This window comes from Microcaecilia unicolor, chromosome 3 (genome assembly GCF_901765095.1).
Source record: "Microcaecilia unicolor chromosome 3, aMicUni1.1, whole genome shotgun sequence".
Classification (NCBI taxonomy): Eukaryota; Metazoa; Chordata; class Amphibia; order Gymnophiona; family Siphonopidae; genus Microcaecilia; species Microcaecilia unicolor.
Window position 1 is genome coordinate 343,637,881 of NC_044033.1, and position 13,284 is coordinate 343,651,164.

The following is a 13,284-nucleotide window of genomic DNA, read 5'->3' on the forward strand; positions in this document are numbered from 1 at the left end:
AGGTAAACATATTGGCAACAGGTGCATAACTTTGGTCTACATTTTTAAAATGTATTAACTATGCCACTAGAATCTGGAGCACACAGCCAATGTCCTTGTTATCTGTGCTGTCACCATAGCAATGCATAACTTATTTGCAATTGTATTGTATCCCAGTGCTAAAAAGACAAGTTGGTCCCAGTGGACTAGGCATAAAATCATCCAGACTGATTTTGTGGTGGCACAGCTGTGCACAGCATGAGAGGAGACTGAGGAGAGGGTCAGAGTAGGTTGGGATTTGTAGGCTGTTTGTAGACATATTTTGCTTTGATGAAAGCTAGGTAAGCAGTCTGTGACAATTTTATTATTGCCTGATGCTGCACTGAGGCTGTACATATCCAGTTCTAACAGAATTTTGGATATAACCCAGACTGAATTAGTAGCTGGCTTCAGAACACAGCAGGGGAAGGGCATGTTAAGGGCAATTCTATAAATTTGAGCCTATAGATAGGCACCAATTTTGCATGTACATTATAGGATAATAGCAATTGTATGCATGATTGGCACCACTAATTGGCAATTACACATGGAAGTACTAGGTATCCTATATAATAATTTGCACCTCCAACGTTCTACGTCTGGATGCCTGGGTTCGTAACATCTATTCCCATTGGCCCGCACCCGCGTCAAAATGTAATGACATCAGAGGCCGGAACAATGAGAGGGAAGGGAACGCTGGAGGCAAGCTGACATCAGGTGGGATGTTACGAATGGAACAGAAGCCAGCACCAGCCAGCCAGAGAACGTTCAGATACAAATCGAGTCGAGGAGAGAATTGCGGGACATTGAGGGGAGGGAGGGAGGGAGGACGGAAGGAAGGAAGGGAAGGGGAGGGCAGGGCAGGGCAGAGGAGAATTGATGGACATGGATGGGATGGGAGGACAGTAGAGGAGAGAATCGCGGGACACGGATGGGAGGGCAGGGAAGAGGAGAATCGCTGGACATGGATGGGAGGGCAGGGGAGAGAGAAAAACAAAGCTAACAGGACAGCCTACCTAGGGCCTGTTTCATTGTTGAGGAAACGGGCATGGTTCCACTGGTTATTCTATAACTTATACATCATAATTACTTAGCATGTAAGTGTGGAGGGGGCATAAACGTGGATGGAGTATGGGTGGGTCATGCTGTGTCTCAGAGAAACACATATAACTTATAGAATACTATGTTATGCGCACTTCAGAACACAGGTGCCAACTGCGATTGACTTGGTGCAACTGTTGGGCATTCCCAACACTTGGACGTTTTATAGCCATAATAGAACAAAATGAAAATGTCTAGGGCTAAAACGTCAACATTTTGATCTAGACCAGTTTTTAGAATGAATAGGGCACAAAAGGTGCCCTAAATGGCCAGATGACCACTGGAAGAAAAGAGTAATGGCCCCCTTCCTCCCCAGTGGTCACTGACCTTCCTCCGACCTCACATAGATGTGAATAAAAATAGTTCTTATCAGCCTTTTTGAAAGTTTCAGATGTTATAGCAGTTATATTAGAGCAGCAAGCAGGTCCCTAGAGTAGTGTAGTGGTTAGTGCAGTGCACTGTAGAGAGGGGGGACCCAGGCTCATAGCCTACTCTACCTGTTACACTTATGATGGAAAGTGTGAGTCCTCCTACACTCAACAAAAACCTACTGTACCCACATATTGGTGACCCCTTCACCCCTGAGAGATATTATAGGGGTGTACAGTTAGGGGCGGTAGATTTTGGAGGGCTCAGCAGACAAGATAAGGGAACAATGGTGAAATGTGTACCTTGGAGCTTTTCTAAGAAGTCCACAGCAGTGCCCCCTAGGATGCCCCACTGCTCTTCTGGGATGTCTATGTGGCCAGTCTACTGAGAGAATGCTGACTCTTCCTAAATCCCAATGGCTTGATCTTCTATGTTTTTCACTTGAACTTTTTTTTTTTCCGAAAATGGACCAAAAGATAAATGTAGTGAGCACAAAAGTATCTAGCAAACGGCCATTTTTGAAAAAAATTAAAAAAGATAAATGTTTGACTGTTTTGAAAATGGCCATATTTCCTATTTGGATTTGGAACATTTAGTGCAAAACAACCAAGAGTCAGTAGTTTGTATTGAATCAGATGTTCAATTGGAAAACAATGAAACTGACAGTTTAGATTATTTATGAACTTGATATACAGTTGGTAAAGCAATAAGCACAGCAGAGCGGTTTACATTCTGAGCAAACAATCCAGCAAGGAAGGAGAGAAGATACACAGCCAATATCACAGAATGAATGCCAAGTAAAAGTATAGAACAGAACTAAAAAAACTTATACCGCCAGTATCATAGGGTCATCCCACCCCAGGGAGGCTATCTGCCCCCCCCCCCCCAACCCCTGGGCATCACCCAGTCTCAAAAGCCTGGACAAAAAAGGCAGGTCATAAGATCTAACTTCTTAAAATGCAATGTGAAGTAATGTGCTGGTATTGTCAGATGTCACTGAGTGCCTAGATTGGGACTGGCCTACATTAGGGAAATGTAGGTGAATGGTCACAGTCGTTTATATACAAAGGTTTATTCCATATATAGTCATATTTGAGTTGTAATGTAAGTTATGGCAATGCCACTCTAATATAAAGCATGCCTCCCCCCCCCCCCCCCCAAATATATGTGTGTGACAGTGTTTAGAGTGACAAAGTGTGGGGAGAAACTAGGAGTAATTAAAGTGGCTACGGTGATTGTGAAATGCACCATTAGACGTGTATATCAGGCAGCTGTATGTGTTGATATAAAAATAAAGTGGCAAGCTGGGAAGCTGATTAGAAGAAGAAAATGTGTTTATATTGATAATATTTTTTGTGAGTGAGAACTCTGACACATTTAATTATCTGGATCTGGAAGGTTGTTTCATCATTTTGCACCATGAATGAAACAGCTTATATGCCTTTGCTGCTCTTGCCACAGCTACGTGCTTTTAATCATCTTGTTGAGTCTGCATTGTGAATATATTATCTACCTAAGCAGATTTTTTCAATGACTTTATGGACTACTGTTGCAAAGAACAACTCAGGTGTGCTGGAGATAGATATTTTTATACAATTGCACAAGTGAAGAATACCTATTGTATCTGAATGTAATTCATTTTAAACTACCAATGAAAAAGTATGAGATAAACCCAAATAAATAAAGAAAGAGCATAAGGATTTTTTGGTTGTTTATTTTCTTTTCAAATGACAGTTTCACATAGCATTTGTGATTTATGAATAAAAAAAAGCATCTTAACATACAATAAGAAGTATTTTTGTGTGGTGTGAAAAGAAAAGAGAAAGTTGACTGATACCCCAGATTCCATAAAGGTCACCCAAATTTGTGCACCAAAATTTGGGTATAATCCTGAGATGCAAGTGCAACTTAATTGGTTCACGAGACAACTAATGGCAATAATTGGGTGCTAACAATCAATTATTGATGTCAGGTGGCACTAATTAAGGTTTGTTTATCCCTATGGCTGTGTACTATTCTATAACACTGGGTACTGTCTATTATGGGGTATTATGCAGGCCTGAAATCATATCTTGGTTCAGGCTTTGAAATGACAGTAAAACTGACTAGGCCCATTTCTATGTGACTTTCAGCTGAACTACTGAATGACTCAAGATCTCATGGTCTATTGAGACACAATGTCGCAAGCTATTTGAGGGAGGGTGCAGGTGCAAAATAGCTGACCACAGGGGTTTAGAAATATAACAGCAACTGTTAACAGATGTTCCAGAGAAAGAGGGAACACAGTAGTTCCTCTGGAAGATGACAGAACTTCTGAGAAGTGTAGGCCTCTTCATTATCATACAACCAATTAACTGCAACTAATTAATTACCATGAACCTATCATATGTAACCAATTAAATAACATGTAGCCAATTACCTGTAACGACAATATTACAATATGCAACTGAAATTACCTGTATAAAAGTGATTGTATCAGGAAGTTAGAGCCAGAGTAGCAGATTCAGCCAGTACTTCTGTATAAGCTTGTCTGTACTCTCATGAGAAATTACAATTTGTAATCTGCAATTGGTGAGTAATAAACAATCACATTTCTCATTCTAAACGTAGCCTTGGTTTATTTATTCCACCAATTAGGAGGTGGCTGGTCCATTCACTTTAGTAAGGAATAGATAAACCTAAAAATTCAGTACCCAAATCCCATAGCATGCAACCCAAAAGGGGGTGTGGCCATGGGAGGGGCATGGGTGAGTAATGGACATTCCAAAAATTTGCGCACAGTGTTATAGAATACCGGAGATACACACCAAAATTGGGCACCAGGAATTAATTTCAGCAGGCATAAGTCTTGATGCCACTCACTTTTCTATAAAGGGTGCTCAGCCTGGAGCAACCTTTATAGAATAGTGCCGAGCACCGATTTTTTCCAATGCCAAATTTTTCAGCACCATTTACTAGATCTGGCTCATAGTGGGAGATACATAAGCCAGAAATCATATCAAATATAGAAAAAATGAGATAGATTAAATAGTAATAACAGAGCATGAATATTGCAGTCCAACACATCTATGCTGTAAGAAAGAGGACAAAGAAGTGTGAAACTGAGCGAGAATCATGGTTTTGTTTGGGTTGTGCATTGAAACTTTTTAACGTATGCAAGTCAGCTTTGCCTGTGTTAATTCAGAGATTGATGAACAAAATGCAAGCTAATGAGTACAAATGCCTAATGTGGAGTCTGAACACTAGTCAACTGAGGAAAACCTGCAATTGCCAAGAATACATTTGGAAAGGATGTCAAAATAATGAGAAATGTTAAAATGTGAGACTCTGGGCAGTGTAAAATTAATAAAAGATAGAAATAAGTTATGCTGTTGTATAAGCATGAAAACTACCCCCCCCCCCCCCCCCCCACACACACACACACACACACACTTTTACAAAACCGCACTAGCTGCTGCTGGTGCAGTAGTGCTGACACAGCCCATTCACTTTGGGCTGTGTTGGCATTTCCATGCAGCAGCTGCTAGCATGTCTTTTTAAAAGGGGGATAACATTGGTGCTCATATAGCATCCTCGCAACTTCAACCCTACACCACTGCCAGAAATAAAGAAAAAAATCCTAGCCACTAATATTGGTAGAAATTTGTCTGTAACTTTATTAACAATATAAAATTTAAACAGTTATAAACAAGAAGCATCAACTCCCACTAACTGAACTAATCCAAAGCACCCATTGAACTCACCTTCATTGCTAGTTGGTATTGAATTAGTTTCCCAGTACTTTCACAACGCAGGATAACAGCGTGGTCTGTGGTGTCACCGGGGCCACATCTCAACTCATAGTTGTGACGCATACAAGTTACCACCATCTTATTCACCATCTTATTCCAACCCACTCGATACTTTGACAACACTTCATAAGAGTGCAACTGGGTCCATCTAAACCCTTTCCAGAAAGCTGTTACACCATCCAAGACAAACATTCAATGTCCACCAACCCAGCAATCTCCCAAAACTGTAAAAACAACCAAACATTAAAAAAAAAAAGGCAGGCAGGCACAAAATTCCTATCAAACCTCTACCCTCTCACTCACTCCCTCTCCAACTGCACCATCTCACCAAATGAGCTCCCACCAGAAAATTTGCCACACAGTACACTGCGGACCAACCCTTCCCTTTCCATTCCAGCCAATCATCACCCGCTACTCATAGCCCTCCTTGCTCTCCTCATATAAAATTTCCCCCATATAAACAATTTTAAAGCAACTCCCATCCCACTCCTCTCTATATAATTAGGTGACCAGAAGCGGTATAATCAAAAGCCGAATTTGGACGTTTTCAACTGCACTCCGTCGCGGATGCGGACAACGTTGATGGGGGCGTGTCGAAGGCGTGGTGAAGGCGGAACTGGGGCGTGGTTATCTGCCGATCAGAGATGGGCGCCTTTCGCCGATAATGGGAAAAAAAATATGCGTTTTTAGCGAGAATTTAGGGCACTTTTCCTGGACCCTGTTTTTCCACGAATAAGGCCCCAAAAAGTGCCCTAAATGACCAGATGACCACTGGAGGGAATCGGGGATGACTTCCCCTGACTCCCCCAGTGGTCACAAATCCCCTCCCACCACAAAATATGCCGTTTCACAACTTTTTATTTTCACCCTCAAATGTCATACCCACCTCCCTGGCAGCAGTATGCAGGTCACTGGAGCAGTGGACTTCAGGCAGGTGGACCCAGGCTCATCCCCCCCCCCCCCACCTGTTACACTTCTGCTGGTAAATGGGAGCCCTCCAAACCGCCCCCCAAACCCACTGTACCCACGTGTAGGTGCCCCCCTTCACCCCTTAGGGCTATAGTAATGGTGTAGACTTGTGGGCAGTGGGTTTTGAGGGAGATTTGGGGGGCTCAACACCCAAGGGAAGGGTGCTATGCACCTGGGAGCTGTTTTACCTTTTTTTTTTTTTTTTGTAAAAGTGCCCCCTAGGGTGCCCGGTTGGTGTCCTGGCATGTGAGGTGGACCGGTGCAGTACGAATCCTGGCCCCTCCCATGAATAAATGTCTTGGAGTTATTCGTTTTTGAGCTGGGCGTTTTCGGTTTCCATTATCGCTGAAAAACAAACACGCCCAGCTCAAAAAAAGATAAACGTCCATGTTTTTTCAAAAATACGATTCGGTCCGCCCCTTCACGGACCCGTTCTCGGAGATAAACGCCCATGGAGATAGGCGTTTCTGTTCGATTATGCCCCTCTATGTCATAACAACACTCTGTAAGCCACATTGAGCCTGCAAATAGGTGGGATAATGTGGGGTACAAATGCAATAAATAATAATAATAATAATAAATAAAAAAAATAAATTGTCCAGGTGTTATGGGCACGTGCCAAATCCAAAATTACCACCAGGGGGCGCACTAGCCTGGCAGTAGTCTCATTTTGGCACATGCTACAAGTGCAAAGAGCCTACCATGCCTTTGTAAAAGGGCCCTTAAGTGCGTCAGAAGGCATTGTTGTTTACTTGGTTGATGCCATTTTTTCCTGGAGTAAGTGGATCGCACTTAGAGCCCCTTCTACCAAGCTGCGGCAAAAGGGGGCCAGCGCTGGTGTCAGCATATTTTTTCACATGCACCGAGGCCCTCTTTTACAGCAGCTGGTAAAAGGGAAGCGTAGCTTTCCTACAGAAAATGGCCGCGTGGCAAGTAAAGAACTTGCTGCGTGGCCATTTCGGGGGGGGGGGGAGTCCTTACCGCCACCTATTGAGGTGGCGGTAATGGCTCCTACGTTAACCTGGCGGCAACCAGGCAGTGTGCAGCACTGCCAGATTATCACCAGGTACACTCCGGCACTACTAAAATAAATACATTTTTGCAGCGCTGGAAATGAAGGTGCACTAGGGGTGGGAAGTACCACCGGGCTGCTGTAGTAGCCCGGTGGTACTTCCAGTATTGCGAGCGGTAAGCCTGCATTGGGCTTACCGCCGCTAAGTTAAAGGAGCCCTTAGGTCTCTTAGAGCCAGTTGGAAGGAGTGGAGTCCTTTCTTGTTTATGTGATTTAGATGTTGACATTATCTGAATCAAGGTCAGCTATCTACATGTAGTTTTCAGTAAGACTACCAACATAGAATAGTTGATCTAGTATACTTCGGGAGAGAACTCTCCATTTACACAGCCATCTTGTTCGTGGCTCTCTAGTGCCCCCTTTACCGTTTTCTTTTATTTTGGATTCCAGGGCTAATCTCATCCACTTAGGGGGAGGCACCATTATAACATGTAGCCTCAATGATTTGTGCAGTAGCATAATGGTTAATGCAGCAGCCTGACAACCAGGGGAACTGGGTTTGATTCTCACTGCAGCTTCTTGTGACTCTGGACAAGTCACTTAACCTACCAGGAACAAAATAAGTACCTGAATATAATATGTAAACTTTGACTGTATGCACAGAAAGGCAGTATATCAAATCCCATCTCCTTTCCCTTTCTTCATTCATTTGAAATCAGCACTATATATGAGAATGCATCAGTATAGGGCTGCAGGTCTAGGCCTAATGTCTCCCTTTTTGAAATGGGTAATTTGGCATTTCCATTTTAAAAGATGAGTAGAAGATGCACTTATAGTAGGGACAGACACATACAGAACCTTTTGTAAGGGTGAGCAGCCAGCTGAACAAGTGTATAAAGTTAGAACAGAGAAAAGGCTTTAAGCAGAAAGTTAACCGAGCACTGGTTTGAATATTGGCTGGTACCAGTTTAATTCCAGGTCCTGGCCTAAGTATAGCTAACCCTGACCTCCTTCTCACACACACACACCTTTCCTCCTGTCCCTAGAAGCTGCCTCTGGAAAATGGCTGCTACACTGGGCCCCAGTTTTATAATGGCATCTACCAAGATGTTATTACAGAACACTAAGGCAGCATGGCAGCACCTAACTTTAGGTGGCCATTTACACCATGTCAATGGCAGGTGTAAACAGTATGCCTACATGCACCAAATGAGGTGCATAACTGAAAGCATTCTATAAGTTATGTGTTTCTCTTGAAGGCATGGCCATGGCTCACCCATGCTCTACCTATGAATATCCCCATGCAGTTACACACTACAGTATTTAGGCCACTAAAATAGCACCTAGTGCACATTTGCCCGTAATTGCTAATTATTGATGTCTATGATGTGCGGAACTGGTGCATGCATCTAGATGCCAATTTATGCAATTAACTGCGTAGAGACAATTCTATAACTGAATGCTTATTTTTAGGCTCCCCAGGATCAGGCTGAAGAAGCCTTTTCTATAATGGAACCAATGTGCCTAGGTTCCATTATAGAATATTGGTTATATCAATTCTAGGTTAGTAGGCAGCCACATTAACGTCAGTCATAGAGCTGGCATAGAGCTGCCACTATGCCCAGTTAGTTATCTGGGTACAGCACTGGTTAAAACTTAACATTAAAAAAGTTAAAATATGAGTGAAAACGCTCAAAATATAGAGTCTCAGCAATGAAATTAAAAAAAAAATGCCAACTACTCACTGTTTCTCTCCCTTTCTGGCTGTGATCTGTTGTTGATCAAGCCTATTCAGGTTTCCATAGCAACCTAAGAGCTCCTATTCCACATACTGTGTTAGAAAAATGATGATAGAAACGCTGATTCAAGCCATTTCCATAGTGATAGACTAGTTGGAAATCATCCAGAGGGTAAAGCACTTCATTAAACACATAAAGAAACGTCATTGGGTTAAAAAGGCAAATGTGAACTGCATCATAAATACTAACATGAAGGCAGATAAAAATGATACTATTAAAAATAGTAATAATAAATTCATATATAAAATAAATATCCTAGGAATCTTCTTGTATAGTCCAAGCAGATGTGTGCTAAGATGTTTATAGGCAAACTGAGGGCTCCTTTTATTAAGCGGCGGTAAGCTCAATGCGGGCTTACTGCTTGCTATACAGAAAGTACAGCCAGGATACCGCAGCAGCCCGGCTACTTCCCACCCCTAGCGCGCCGTCATTTCCAGCACTGCAAACATTTATTTATTTTTGTTGCGCCAGAGTGTACCCGGTGGCAATCTGGCAGTGCCGCACACTGCCACGGTTACCGCCAGATTAACACAGGAGCCCTTACTGCCACCTCAATGGGTAGCAGTAAGGGTTCTCCCCCCGAAACGGCCATGTGACAAGTGCTTTACTTGCCGCCCAGCCATTTCCTGTCGGAAAGCGAGACTTCCCTTTTACCAGCTGCGGTAAAAAGGGGCCTCGGTGCGCATGTAAAACAGGTGCCGATGCCAGTGCCGGCCCCCTTTTGCCGCAGCTTGGTAAAATGGTCCCTGAAAGTTCTAACTCCTGGTTGAGACCTGATGATGCCACTGTTCCAAATTCAAAAATGAGTCTCTGTTCTGATCTCAAAAGAACTTTGTCCACATCACCTCCTCTCCAAGAACTTTTACGAATGATTCATCTGGATGGAGTGATCTACCAATGGTTTCCCTTTTGTCTTCCACTTGTGAGCTGTTATTTAGTTTTACCAATGTAGCAGGCCACATGGACCACCACTACATATACATCACCCTTTCTCTTGCAATTAGAAAACTGTCGTAATTTTAATTTTTTTACCAGTCTTAGGGTTTACAAATACAATAATTTTAAAATTAACAGAACAGACTGAGCAGTTGCCACAATTGAAATGCCCATTGCTCTTCCATCCTTTTTTTACAGGTGCAATTAGAGTTGATAGCACAAAAAAAAAATCCATGAAGTTCCATTCTCTTTTATGTGTAATCATCAATTTCTTATTTGAAAAGCAAATCAATACCCCAAACAATGTGCCACTGTTTCTTAAGCAGTCCAGTTATCCCTCTTGACAAATGAGTAAAGGGTAGTGCATACACTATTCTGTCCGTAGTATGTGGTCTCTTCAATGGTTTTAAAAACGTTTCTCTTTTAGGGCCCCTTTTACCAAGCTGCAACCAAAGGGGGCCAGCGCAGGCGTTGGCGTGTGTTTTACATGCACGCCAAGGCACCCCTTAAACCGCAGCAGGTAAAAGGAGAGTCTCGCCTTCCTGCAGGAAATGGCTGTACGGCCGGGTACACTCCAGAAATGATGGCGCGCTAGGGGTGTGAAGTACCGCAGGACTGCTGTGGTATCCTAGCAGTACTTCCTGTTCCACGAGCGGTAAGCCCGCATTGGGCTTACCGCCACTTAGTAAAAGAAGTCCTTAGTGTATGCTGCATGTCTGTATCCCTCATTAATGCATTTTGCAGGGTGTCTCTTCTCCTTAAATCTCTCACTCATCTCTTTTCTTCTTGCTTCAAGAGTTGTGGGGTCAGAACACAGCTTCCTCAGTCTTAAAAACTGGCTATAGGGCAGATTGGTTGTAAGGGATCTATTATGGCTGCTTCTAAAATCTAAATCTTTATTCCCATCTGATTGTTCTCATATGTAATCATAATACAGTGGAACCTCATTATAACAAGATGTTTTGGATCCATAAAATATCATTGTTTTAAACATGGGGTCACGTTTTATCAGGGTCAATGGAAAATGAACACACATGAAGCAAAAATTGATCTGTTGCAAAAGATTTATTTGCTAGAAACTGAGGCATTCACAGAGCATTGAACATTATGGCTGAACTACTGTATACTGTATATACAACGTTATTGAAGCATACAATACTATACAGTACTGTACTGTACTAGTACAAGAACTGATCTAGTGTGATCTGTTTTCTTCATGCAAATTGTTGGCTTCTTGCAAAATAAAGAATGTTTTAAAGCTATAAAAATTATGATGCTGTCCATGTCCTGAGTTTCTTGCCATCTCAAACTTGCCTCAAGATATTCTCTAGCCTCCAACACTTGGTGGAGGAGCAGGAGGAATATCGTCATCATGTTTCTCATCATCAGCAATGTATGATGGTATGGCTGTGATTTTTTTGCTGCACATTTGACGCAATTTCTTCATCAGTCACATGCTCGTAACTGGGGTGCCCACCCTGGCATAGCTAGACATTGGCAGGAATGTTCTTGCTACTACTTTCAACGTGTGTTGGTCTTCCGTTTGTTCTGCTGTATTGTCATGCTGGTGTCTGTATATGTGCCTCATACATGACATGGAGAAAGAGTCTGTTGTGGTGGCTTCAGTGTAGTTATTTCCAGGTCATGATATATATGGCGGTGGAGATATTACAATCTGACATTAACATGTGGCTCTCCTGATGGATCTGTGCAGATGCCTGGCAATTGTGCAATGGAGTGGAGGGGTAGCCTGATGGTTAAGACACAAGACTTGGTATTCAGGGGTGGACAGTTCAAATGCTACTATTGCTACCTGTAATCTTGAGAAATTCACTTCACCTTCTATTACCACAGATACTGAATTAGCTTGTGAGCTCTCTATGGACAGCAAAGTGTCTGGTTTGACCTTGGGCTACTACTGGGTCTGGGCATTATGGAGATATTGAAATAAGTTATGTGATTGTGAGCTGACTGAACATAAACAGTGCTTTCTTGTCCTGAGGACACATGAGCCTTTTGCAGGGGTCCTGAGCTGTCTTCTTTCTCTCTGCTTGCTGGCATTTTCATTTAAGACCCTGACCCTCTGTTTACTAAGCCATGCTAGCAGCTGCCATGAGCTAATGCCGACACAGCTCATTCACTTTGAATGGGCAGTGTCAGCAATGCTGAGCAGAAGTAACTAGCACAGCTTAGTAAACAGGAGAGTTAGTTTGTAATGTATCCCACTCTGCTTGAACTCGCCTCCGTAGGGAAGGATACTTCAGCATTAGGGGTCCATTAACTAAGCCATGGTAAAAAGTGGTTTGTAGTAGTGTGGGCGCATGCTTTTGGCGCACGCTGGGCCATTTCTTACCACGGCTGAGAAAAATGGCTTTTTTTAATGGGCTGGGAAATGGGCATGTGCTGAAAATAAGCCTATATATGGCCTGAGAACTCACCACCACCAATTGACCTAGCAGTAAGGGCTCACATACTACCCACATGGTAGCCATGCAGTGTGCGCCAACTGATTCAGAGCATGCCAAACTCAGATTTACTGCCAGGCGCAAGCACTAGCCTGGCGGTAGTGCCAATTTGGCATGTGCCACCCATGCGTTAACCCTCCTGTGCCTTAGTAAAAGGGCCCCTATATTGGTTATGCAGTCTCTGCCATGCCCTCCTGTATCCCAGGTAGGATCTCCCATGTCCAGAGATTTTAAGAGTCTTCAGCATTAATCTTGCTAGGAGCAAGGTGTCTTAAGCACTGAAGTTAGGCTACCTGCTCCCAAATGCCATTTTCTCTGCTGTTTGCATGTGCAGAATTAAGAGCACAAAATTAAGGACATGGAAAATAGTCACGACGCCTTATTAAAGTACTGATATCTATACACATATTTTATAAAGGGCCCCCCTACTTTGTACCTTTTATCGGATACATGCGCACACATCAGTGCTCAGCTTTAGGCATGCATCCACCTCTCCAAGTGCTCTTTATAGAATCTACCCCTAAGTGCATAATGCACTTAGGAAGAGAGGTGAACTACCAGCAGAAGAAGAGAGAGCCCTTGGAAGATACTGGCTAACCCTATGGACTTGTGGTGGACTGTGTGTCCAAAGGAGATCAGCAGGCTGAAAATCCTGGGGCATCTGCGCCTCGACATCTATATGTTACAATATTCACAAATTTGACCCCTGAGGCAGGCGCCTTGCTGGCGCCGAAACACAGCCCATGTCGGGTCTTCGGTTAATGAAGTACTCCTGTTGTCCTAGTCTTGAAGGCCCAGTGTTGCTTTTTTTCTTTTAGTTTCTC